This window comes from Coptis chinensis, chromosome 8 (assembly GCF_015680905.1).
Source record: "Coptis chinensis isolate HL-2020 chromosome 8, ASM1568090v1, whole genome shotgun sequence".
In the NCBI taxonomy this organism is placed as follows: Eukaryota; Viridiplantae; Streptophyta; class Magnoliopsida; order Ranunculales; family Ranunculaceae; genus Coptis; species Coptis chinensis.
This window is the reverse complement of record NC_141463.1, coordinates 92,295,828-92,306,997: the sequence shown is the minus strand read 5'-3', so window position 1 is coordinate 92,306,997 and position 11,170 is coordinate 92,295,828. Positions and strand designations below refer to the sequence as shown.

The following is an 11,170-nucleotide window of genomic DNA, read 5'->3' as shown; positions in this document are numbered from 1 at the left end:
TCTTCCCGAAATTGCTTCTCGTGAGGTAAATCTTCCATTTGAGATTGGGCGTGTCTAGGGGTAGTAGTTATCCCCGCCAATCCGATTCTCCCCATAAGTACACGTAATAGGGTCATTACTCTTAGAGTGTGCACTGGTTGATTGTGTTTGAGAAATAACACGTTGTTGAGGACGATGAAGTGGATCTTCAAGACGGTCCCATACACTGGAATGGCCTGCGTCCCTTCATGGTCGCCTTGATGTTATTGAATTTGCAACATCGTCCACCGGCCTTTGCCTCTTTGCCAGCTTCTTTCTCAAGTTCCTATTAAAATTTTTGACTCGTCGTAACTCACGCTCAACCATATTAGGGGTGAATTGGCTGTTACTATCACCTTTTCCGTTAATTGGTGTGAGGGTAATGTCCACGTCCATATCCATGTCAACTGAAGGATCGACATGGACAGACGGCGAACCGCATGGAGGATTACTGACTTGTCAGTTTTCTTGTTGCAAGACTATTAGGGTTGGTGCCGGCGGTTGTACTGCCTTTTACGGTGGCGGTGGCGGGCGGTGGCAATTGCGCTGCTACAGTTGGATGTTGAGAATTGATCCTACCACTAGGAGCAACTTGATTGTTCAACGGTTCTTGCATTGGCCGATTTGAATTTTGAGGGTTGTGAGTCCTATTAGCAGGAGGAATATGTCGACTATTTGGTCTGCTTCTTGTGCTTACCATCTTGATTGTTTCACGTGATAATGAATTCTAAAATCCTCACAAACGGCACCAATTATGTTTCGGCAGTAAACTGCTTCAACACAACGAAAGGAATGGTAAAGAATGCACTAAGAAACAGAGAAATTTGATGTTGAGGGAGATGAAACTGAACCAAATAATGGCTGCCTACATACCCAAGATCTATTCTCTAGGGATCAAGTTTCAACGTAGTTCCTTATGAAAAATAATGTGGTATTTATATAGGTAGAGTAGAGAGTCCTTATAGCTCAAGTAATCTTGTAGCTTGAGTAATTGTGATAGACTATAACTCTCATCTGATAATTATCTCTTTGATAATAAATGAATCTGGACATAAATCAATGTACATTAGTGGCAAGCCATGTGGCTAAGGTTCAGCCTTAGACACATGAGTTAATGGGGATGTACATTGATCTATGATATTGCAAATTGGGCTTTAGCCCTGTCGATTAAATGAATAAAATAGCACTACAAAAAAAAAAAGCTTCTTGCTGCGAGGATTTTGTGGCGGCCATAGATTTGGAGGCTAAAAGTCGCCTTTTGCTGCAGCCATACTTAGTTGAGACAAAGTGTGGTTTATAGCCTCGGCTTGTCACCATCCGCGGCTAAAAGTGCACCTCTAGCCTCGATATTAGTTAGGCCACTGCTACATGTTTTTTTTTTATTGGTTTTCATAGGAAAAAAATTTGCTCGCGCTTTATTTTCTTATCCCGCCCATGTTTTCGATATCCCCGGCCCATTTCGCCCAAATTATCGAAAACAAAGAACCCAAGCAAAATAGACCTAACTATTTTCTCTCTTTTCCAAACTAAACTAGGTGGCTGTAATCTCAAAACCCTTTTTCATACCTTTTACCGAAAGCAAAAGATTTCAATATACTACTAATTCACAACCAGGTTCATTGTCTTTTTTCCTTCTAAAAATTCATTTAATTTGAAGTGGAGATTCCTCATTGTTTTGGTGTTGTAATGGCAGTCGGTGGAGAGCTTTCCTGCCGAAATTTCTACTACTTTATCGGTTCAGGTATTTGAATCTCGAATTTTACATTTCTTTGCTATATGTTTGTCTCATGTGTAGAATTTCATAGAATAAGGCGATGCAATTTTTTTACTTGAGTTTAAATGTTGAAAGCAAGTTGCTTTAAATTTTGGATTTTAGAATTTTGATGAACTTGAGTTGAATTTGCAGATGTACTTAGAATGTTTGGATAAATGTTTATATATGAGACTTATTGCATCTGTTTTCTGGGCAATTATTCTATGTTTGATAATGCATGTTCGTAAATAGTCAAACTCATGTGTTCAAGGATGATTACTATCATGATGCTTTACCTCTATGTAAGGAAGTTAAAGAACTGTATTGGTGTCACAAACATGTTTGGAATGAAAATCTTAGAGTTGCTACTTGAGAAATTGCAAAAAACATTCCATTAATTTTATAGGGGTATGGTAGTTCCAGTATGAAAACATGTATTTGTGTACAGGGGTCCTTAAATGTTGGATTTGGGGCTCACATAGCATCTTACAACAACATAGGCACAGCTGCATTTACTTAGTACATGCTTATTGCTCTCGTGTCTAGTCCATTCAAACATGTGACTAAGCTTGTTTTGATTTAAACCATAATATAGTAGAAACTAGAAAGTGTGTGGAGTTTTCTCTCTTTAAAGAAAATGGTTTTAGCTATTTTTTTTTCAAGTCTGCATTATTTACTATAAGCATGTAATTATGGTGTAGTGTGTATAGCTAGTGTGTAAAAACCAAAAACAGGTCGACATACTTCTATATAACAGGAGACAGCAAGATGAGTCCCCTTTTCAAGATTGGAAAAGAATACACATACAAGTATATGACCATATTTGCTATAATAGGAAACTAAATATTCAGTTAGTTCTCCTGCAATTCCTCCTAATCTCTCCATTGGAACCAGTTAATGGTCTGATGTCTCCCTTCTTAATCATGGTTGCAACAAAATCGGCATTAAATGTGCTAGGATTGTTTATGTAAAGTCTCACTTGGGAATCATTTGCATCTGAGATTTGTGGATGTGCATGCATCTTTTGGCTTTTATTTTCTTAAATTAGGTACATTGTGAAGGCTAAAGACTACACTAGCTAATTTAACATGTATATATGTACTTGTAAAAATTGATTATTTGTAATTTTCTAGATAGAGTGTGTTTGATTGTTTTTGCTTGTTTTTGTTCAAGTGTTTCTGTTTTTAGTTTGTAATTTTGTTTGTGTGGTTGGAATTTGAATCACCCATGCACTAAATAACAATTGTTAAATACAATTTGGATGTTATGGATAAGGAAAAAGTAAGAAAGAAATGTCAGTATGTGTTCTAGATAATCTTTAAACAGCTAAGGGAAATTTTGTTTCTTTTTTTCGTTCTTTTAATTTGTTTCTTCCTGATGTCATAATTTATTGTAATCAAGGCGGCTTTATAAATGACATTAGTTCGACAAGATCTCGAGGTGGGGTTTTTTGTTGCCGGTGCTAGTCTTGGTTAGACACTTGAAAAGGTAAAACAAATTTTTTTCTTTTGCATTAATTAGTCTAGTAGCGTATCGGTTTAACAATGCTGTTTTTTCTTCTTTTTTTTGTTAAATGATTAATTTGTTTTAAGATCTTGTGAGTATTGTAATTCATCATCTATGATTATCACCCATTTGCAACATGTACCAAATTAAAAATCAGCATGTCATTTTATATATGAGATATCAATATGCATTGCGTGCTTTTTGTTTGGTTTGATTGATTTTGCTTGCTTGCTTTGGTAGGAATGTCTAGCTTGCTCTAGTGTGATATTTAGCATGTGTGTCATCTTATTTTATTTGTTGCCTACTAGGCTACTACTACACCATCTTAGGGTGATTGGTTCCCTATTCACTGAGAAGTTGCAATGCCAGATTTGCATGTACTTGGTTTATTGGACTCTTAATATGCGTTTCCATCTCATGTTGTATTTCCCCATTGCTTTTACTTGTTATGAAGTTTAACATGCTTGGGCTGAGATAGTAAAATGTGTTAAATGCTTGTGTTTTGTAGCTATAAGCATACACCCTGTTAAGTATGATTAGCGTAGGTCTTTGAGAAACGAATGCCCTATACGAGTTTTCTTGTTTGATTTAATTTTAGTAACTTATCATCCTTAATGGATTTTAATATTAATTAGGCTACTTGTGTCTTAAGAATGATTCTTATATATGTTTGGTTTTGTCTTTGTTGTGTATTAATTAGCACTTGATGGATAAAAGTTGGATGCACCTAACTGTTGGAAGATCCAATTGCAAGTACATTCTAGGTTGTGAGGAGTTTGTGAAGTGAGCCTGGGATAAACGACCTAAAGAGTTTGGTAATGAGATTTATTGTCCATGTGATAGATTTTTCTTTTCTTATGAGTGTGTTTATTAGTCACCTTAGGCATTGCTTGATTTTTTTGTATAACATAGATAAGTGCAATGGTAAAAAGACGACGAGAGGATCCAAATGGCGATGAGCATGGTGAGCTTTGCAACTGATTTTAAATTAATTCTTAGGTTATTACCGCTTGAGTAATATCTAACTCATATTATTTTTTGTGCTGATTTCTATATTTAACATCCTAAATAGGTGGAAAATGGGTTAGAGGCACTTCTACCCTTCCCAAGGTTTTTAATAAACCGTCAAGTTCGAAGCTAGAACTGACTTGGAATAGCAATGATCAACCGGATGGACCAGATACACTCCAAGCTTGTTTGCTATATCTATTGGAATATTGATGGCATCATCACATGGATTTGATTGGACTAAGTATTGGGGGTAGCAAGATGGATCTCATAAGTTATCACTATGGAACTTAACACGCTTAAGGTAACATCCCTCATCCAACACTAGAATATGATATTATGGTAGTAACATTATTAGCTCTAGGGTATTAAGGTAGCACCCCTTATCCAACCCGCTTAAGGCTATAGAATTCATATAGTAGTATAGTACTAACATGATTAGCTCTAGGGTATTAACGTTCTAGGTTCAACTGTGTCATGATATTATGATACATATTTACATCGTGTTTCGGGAGTCATGGGTGCTTGATGAAAGCAAGAAAGAAGCTAGTTCGGGTCAAATTGCCTCAGATGAATGAGATAAAGAGAGCGTTTGATGCACGATATGAAGCGATGGAAGCTCGATTTATGGAAACACTAATGCAGAGAACATCCCTCTCTAGAATGTAGGGTTTAAATGATGAGTTGATGATATGAATAATATACATGCATGTTTGTAGGCACTCTATCCCATACTTGTACTGTAAAATATAGTTGTTCTAAGATGCACCTTAATTACATTCTTAATGTCTGTATATCATGCGTATAATTTATAAGAGTGATTTGATTCTTTATGGCAATAGCTTTGTGTCAAAAATTGATTTAGATATATAGTTATATACAACTATACCTAGCTACTTGATAAAAACCAGCATAATATGTTTAATTCTTATTTTTATATATCGTTAAGGTTTAACATATTTTTTTTCCTTTTTCTTTTTTGTAGATATGAACAAGGGGAATACTAGTATTCGACTTGAAGACTCGCGTTTTTTGTTAAAACTTGCATACTTGAATTTGGTTGGATAGGCCGCATCAATGGGGGAGTGTTGAAGTTTTTTTATTTATTTTTGGTAGCGGGCATTGGACTAGAATATTTTTGAATTTTGTGCAACTTGAAAACTTATGAAGTTTTGGAGATTGAGAATTTGTGAATTATTTTGTAGATTGGAAACTTGTGAATGTTTTGGATTATGGTATTAGCCAAATATAACCCAATGTACTGAATTTGACTTTGGATGTTCAATTTATTTGTTTTTTTGATATTTGGTTAAGTATAATTATTAGTATTAATTTATTTGTGGATGGACCTTGTTGATATAGGTTTAAAATGAAGTGATTGAACAAGTGTAGGAAATAGGTCTCTCAAGAGGAAAAATAAATAAATTCAGGTGCAAAAAAATAAAATAAAATAAAAATAAAAATAAGGCTTTTTGTAGCGGCCAGGTCTGCTGCAAAAAAGTATTGTACAACAACTTTTTGTGGCAGCTGTCACAGCGGCTAAAAGATATTTGAAATTTTTTCCAGGCGTACAAATTCAAAATTTTGAAACATCTTGTCGCGGCAAAAATAGATTTTGATTTGTTTTTTCTTGTCATTATTCAAACATTTGGCCGCGGAAAGGGTTGTGGCAATATGTATACTTTTGGCGGCTACACTTTTCCCGTGGCAAAATCGTTCTGGCCACACCAAATATTGCCACAGGCGTGGCAAGATGTTTTGTCGCGGCAAAAAACCTTTTGTGGCGGTTTTTTAGTAGTTTTGGCCACGGTCGGGGGCCGCGGCAAAAAGTCTTTTTTTAGTAGTGTAGAGACCCCTACTAATAAACGTTTGCCACATAGGTGGGGGTCTAAACAATATACTTACAAAATTAGTGGTAGCTTATCGTGTGACTATCACAAAAACACAAAGTCAAGAGAAACACTCAGAGAGCGTTTGGCAAGACCTCAATAAGTCACTTCCTGGATTTTCTAGAAGGACAGAAGTGAAAAGCGCACATTTGTCAATCTTAGAAAGCTAAAAATATAAGAATTGGGAAAGCAAAAAAACTGTATTTATGGTAAGTCTAAAACCTCGTTTTCGGGAAGTCTGTTTTTTAAGCTTTCTCCTTTTGTCTTCCCGTGGTTTCACACTTTCTCTCCAAAATATCGTCGCAAAAACCCTAAAATCTCAACTCTTTTACAAAAACCCTTCGATAAATCTCACTCTATCTATAGAAAATCTCAAATCCAAAATTGAAGAACAAAGTAAAAGTGAAAGAGATTGACCCTTTCTCAATCTCAATTGAATAACAAAATTAATGTGATTGTTGATTTCAAATCAATCAAGTTATTACTCTTGGGTCGTCTTGTTGGAGTTATCCCTCACATGAGGAGAGAAATTGGAGCTGGAGAGAAACAAGCGAATTCGCATCGCGATTAGTCGAGCGCCAGCGCTGATGAGCGCCAGCGCTTCAGAGTTCCAAGAACATAGTAGGCGACCAGCCAGTGCGGCGCCAGCCTTCCAGCTTCCAGTCTTCCAGCTCACCGCTCTCCAGAGGCCAGCGCCGCATAATTTTTGTGGGCCTTGCTACAAGATTCGCGAAATTTGGTTTTGGAGATAAAACCAAAAATCAAGGTTTTGGAAAACCTAACCGGACAAGTCGAAGGATTGGAATCCGGACTAAAAAAAAAGAGAACCTTTACGAGATACAACCCCTCAAAAGAGATAAAGAGTGATCTAGTAAGGTGAGAGACTGTAAGGAGAGATTGTAATCTTCCTTCCTACTTTATTAAGAACCTGCTCTTGTGGAAGTAGGCATCATTGGCGAACCACGGTAAATCTTTGTGTTGTGGTTTTGCTTTTACCGCTTTACATTATTATCCGGCTGTTAATAGTTGTTTAGCGAGTTGGGCATGTTAGTATAGGTAGTTTGTGATATTTGAGATTTATCCGGAGTTGAAGTGTGTTCATACAAGTTATCTCGTGGTAGTGGGGAACCGATTGATATTGGTGTAATCCCCAACAAGTGGTATCGAGCCTTTGGTTAGAATAGCCTAGGGTGTTATCCCAATCTTGGTCGGAAGGTGTTTGAAGAAATTCCCCGAGAGAAGATTTGAGGTTAAATAACTTGTAGAGATGGACCATTCCGAACACTGTATGATGAGTCCGAATAGGAAGAACTACACCATCCGGAAGGCCAAGATGGAAGACTTGCTATAATCGCAAGGACTTGGCACTTCCCATTGAGAATGAGGGAGTAAAACCGAAAAAAGACCGATGAGGCCGAAGTGGAAAAAGCTTGACGTAAAAGCGATTGGATACATTAGACAAATGGATTGACGATTGTGTCTTTCACCATGTGGCCCAAGAGACTACGACTTTCACCTCAGTGGAAGAAACTTCGAAGACACGTATGAGAGGAAGTCGGTGGAAACAAAGTGCTAGTCGTTAAGAAGTTTGCGCACCACGGCACCAACCAAGAAGGTTCTTCAATGTCCGAAAGCATCTTAATGAAGTCTGAGAATATCATAAATCGATGCATTTGATGAAGATCAATTTGGGAGACGAAATTGAGGCTTTGTTTCTATTAGGCTCTCTTCCCGAAAGTTGGGAGACATTAGCGCTTCTCTACATGGAGCAGCCAAGGATGGAATTGTTACCATGGAGATGGCTACCACGCCTTTGTTGAATGAGGAGACTAGAAGGAGTGCAAGAAGCTCTTCTCACCGAGATCCTTTTCACGAGAAAACGGGGAGAGGTCAAAACAGAAAAACCATCTCGCTCTAGAGGTGATGGCGAAGTAAATCTAGGGGTGAAGCTAGAACTCCTAAGGCAGAGGCAATGTTACTATTGTGCCACCAAAGGCCACTTCGGATATGAGTCGCGAACACCAAGAGGGATGAGAAGAATAATAACCGTGTTACATGAAGACATGGTGCGAGGGAACGGAAACACAGAGATACTACCGCACTAGTCAATGACCTAGTGGGAATTGTGTCGATGTGGTGTGTCTTTGTCTTAGTACCTCGCGTCGATATCTGAGTGGGTGATAGATCTGAGGAGCATCCTATCCGCCACACCGCCTGGGGATTCTTCACTACCTACAGTTGTGGTGAATATGGTGAAGTGAGGATGGGTAACAGTGGAGTCTCGAAGATTATAGGCATTGGAGATGTTCATGTAGAAACCAATGTCGGCTACACCTTGACACTCAAGGATGTAAGACATGTCCCCCGACATCGGTTAAGCCTAATTTCGGGCCGGGAAATTAGATGATGATGGCTTTGTAAACTTCGTTTGGTAACGGGGTATGGAAACGAAAGCGAGGTTCCATTGTAGTAGCCAGAGGAAAGAAAACTTGCTCTCTTTACAAAACCACGTGCTAGTTTGTGTAAAGCGTAAGCGAAACTTGCGTAAGAAGAAGCTTCATCCGAACTGTGGCACAAGAGACGTATCAATGGGCATAAAAGGGATGGAAGTTCTTGCTAAGCAAAAGGCCATGCCGGACATTAGAGGTACACATTTAAATACATGTACTCATTTGTTTGGTAGGAAAGCAACACGGGTGTCTTTCCAAAGATTCCGTCTCACGTAAAGGACAACGTCCTGAGCTAGTGCACCACATTTTGACTTATGTGGTCCTATGAGAGTGAAGTCCCACCAGGAGCCTTCAGACTTATTGACATTCATTGATGATCGTCAAGAAAGATATGGGCCTATAGTCCGAAGACCAAGGATGAAGTACTTGGCGTGTTTGAGAAATTCCACAAAGATGGTGGAAAGAGAGACCGGAAGTTGTTGAAGTGTATTCGCCGGATAATGGGGGGTGAAATACATTGGGCCATTTGAAGAGTATTGCCGAGTCATGGGATTCGTCATGAGCGTAACCGTTCCCAAGACACCGCAAATCGAATGGAATAGCGAGAGAATGAACCGCACCATTGTAGAGAGGATGAGATGCATGCTATCTCACTCTAAGCTACCTAGAAACTACTTGGGGTAGAAGAATCGTCTGCAGCATGCATGTGATCAACCCGATCACCAAAAAAGCCTCCGAATAGTGATTATCCGCAGAGAGTATGGTCGAGCAGAGATGTTGATTATGGATACTTGAGGGTATTTGGGTGCGGGGGCATTTGTGCATATTCCGGGGATGAGATCCAAGCTTGATGACAAAGCCAAGCGGTTGCATTTTTCCGGTTATGGAGATGAAAAGTTTGGTTACAAACTCTATGATCCGATTAACAAGAAGGTAATCCGAAGTCGAGATGTTGTGTTCTTAGAAGACCAAACCATAGCAGACTTTGAGAAGGGGGAGAAGCTCTGGGCTTTCACCAATGATCTTGTTGATTCGAACCGTAAGTTCCTCGTGGAACGTCTTTAAGGCATTGAGAATGGCGCGAAATCATGAGTTTGAAGCTCATGATGAGAATCCTATTGCTTTCATGATGGGATAGAACCTATTGGTATAGAAGATGCAGATGAGATGCATGAACCACCACCGAGCAAGCGAAGTGCATCCTCCCGAGGCACCGCCAGATGGGGCAAGGAGGTCCGACAGAGAGAGACTAGCTTCAACCAGTATCCACCACATAATGCACGCTACTATCGGATGGTGGAGAACCTATGTACTATCAAGAGGCACTTGAAGGTACGCATAAAGAAAAATGGTTGAAGGCCATGATGACGAGATGGATTCTTTGCATAAGAATCACACTTATGAAGTTAGTTGAGAAACCCACGGGGAGAAAAGTTCTCAAGAATAAGTGGATATACAAAGTCAAGCATGAGGGAGAACAATCCTCACCCAAGGCACAAAGCTTCGCCTTGTTGTGAAGGGATTGGTCAAAGGAAAGGAATTGACTTTGATGAGATTTTCTCTCTGTAGTGAAGATGACTTCTATCCGCGTGGTATTGGGTATGGCCGCAAGTATGAACCTAGAGGTTGAAAGCTGTAGATGTCAAGACGAGCTTTTCTTCATGGAGACCTTGAAGAAGATGTCTATGGACCACCCGACCCGGGGTTTAAGGTCAAAGGCAAGGAGCACCTAGTATGCAAGTGATAAAGAGCTTGTATGGGTTGAAATTGGTACATAAAGTTTGACTCCTTTATGGTGAAGCAAGGATACAAGAAGTCCGGCTCGATCATTGTCGCGCTTGTTCGAGAGATTTCCGATGGAGATTTCATTGTCTTTATTCGTATGTGGATGATATGTTGATAGTTGGCCCAAACATCAACAAGATATCCAAGTGAAGAAAGACTTGAGTAAGTCCTTTGAGATGAAGGATTTGGGTCAAGCAAAGCAGATACTTGGGATCACGGATCACTCGCGACGTAAAAGAGTGGGAAGTTGTGGCTTTCAAGAAAGCTACATTGGTAAGTGTTGAAGAGATTCAACATGGATCGCCGCCTAGTCGGTTATCCGCTTGGTGGCCGCCCGCATGACCAAAGAGATGTGTCCTAAGGGTGAGCATGAGCGAGTCGATGGAAAAGATTCCTTATGCATCCGCAGGCGGGCGCTTGATGTATGCCATGGTGTGTACTAGACCCGGATATTGCTTTCGCCGTTGGGGTGGTAGCGATTTCACAAATCCGGTAAAGAACATTGGGAAGGTGTTAAGTGGATATTGAGATATCTCAAAGGCACTTCCAAATCATGTTTGTGCTTTGGTGGAAGTAAGCCCTTACTTGAAGGCGCTACATCGATGCACATGGCGGCGTGATGTTGACTTCGATGAAGTCCACCTCCCGGTTATCCGGGTTACTTTTTGCGGGGAGCGGTTTCTTGGCAATCTAAGTTGCAAAAGTGTGTTGCCCTCCACCCCAAAACCACCGAAAGTGTTGCAAAGAGTTGCTATGGATGA

At 39.5% G+C, this 11,170-nt stretch overlaps 1 long non-coding RNA gene across 1 annotated transcript; it reads left to right on the top strand.

The window, feature by feature from the left end:
- The first annotated feature begins 1,528 nt into the window (after positions 1-1,528).
- On the top strand, positions 1,529-5,535 carry LOC147484421 (uncharacterized). The gene is made up of 5 exons (XR_015206701.1): positions 1,529-1,759; positions 3,978-4,092; positions 4,190-4,241; positions 4,350-4,589; positions 5,271-5,535. It is a non-coding gene; the product is annotated as an uncharacterized LOC147484421 (long non-coding RNA).
- The last annotated feature ends 5,635 nt before the right edge of the window (positions 5,536-11,170 follow it).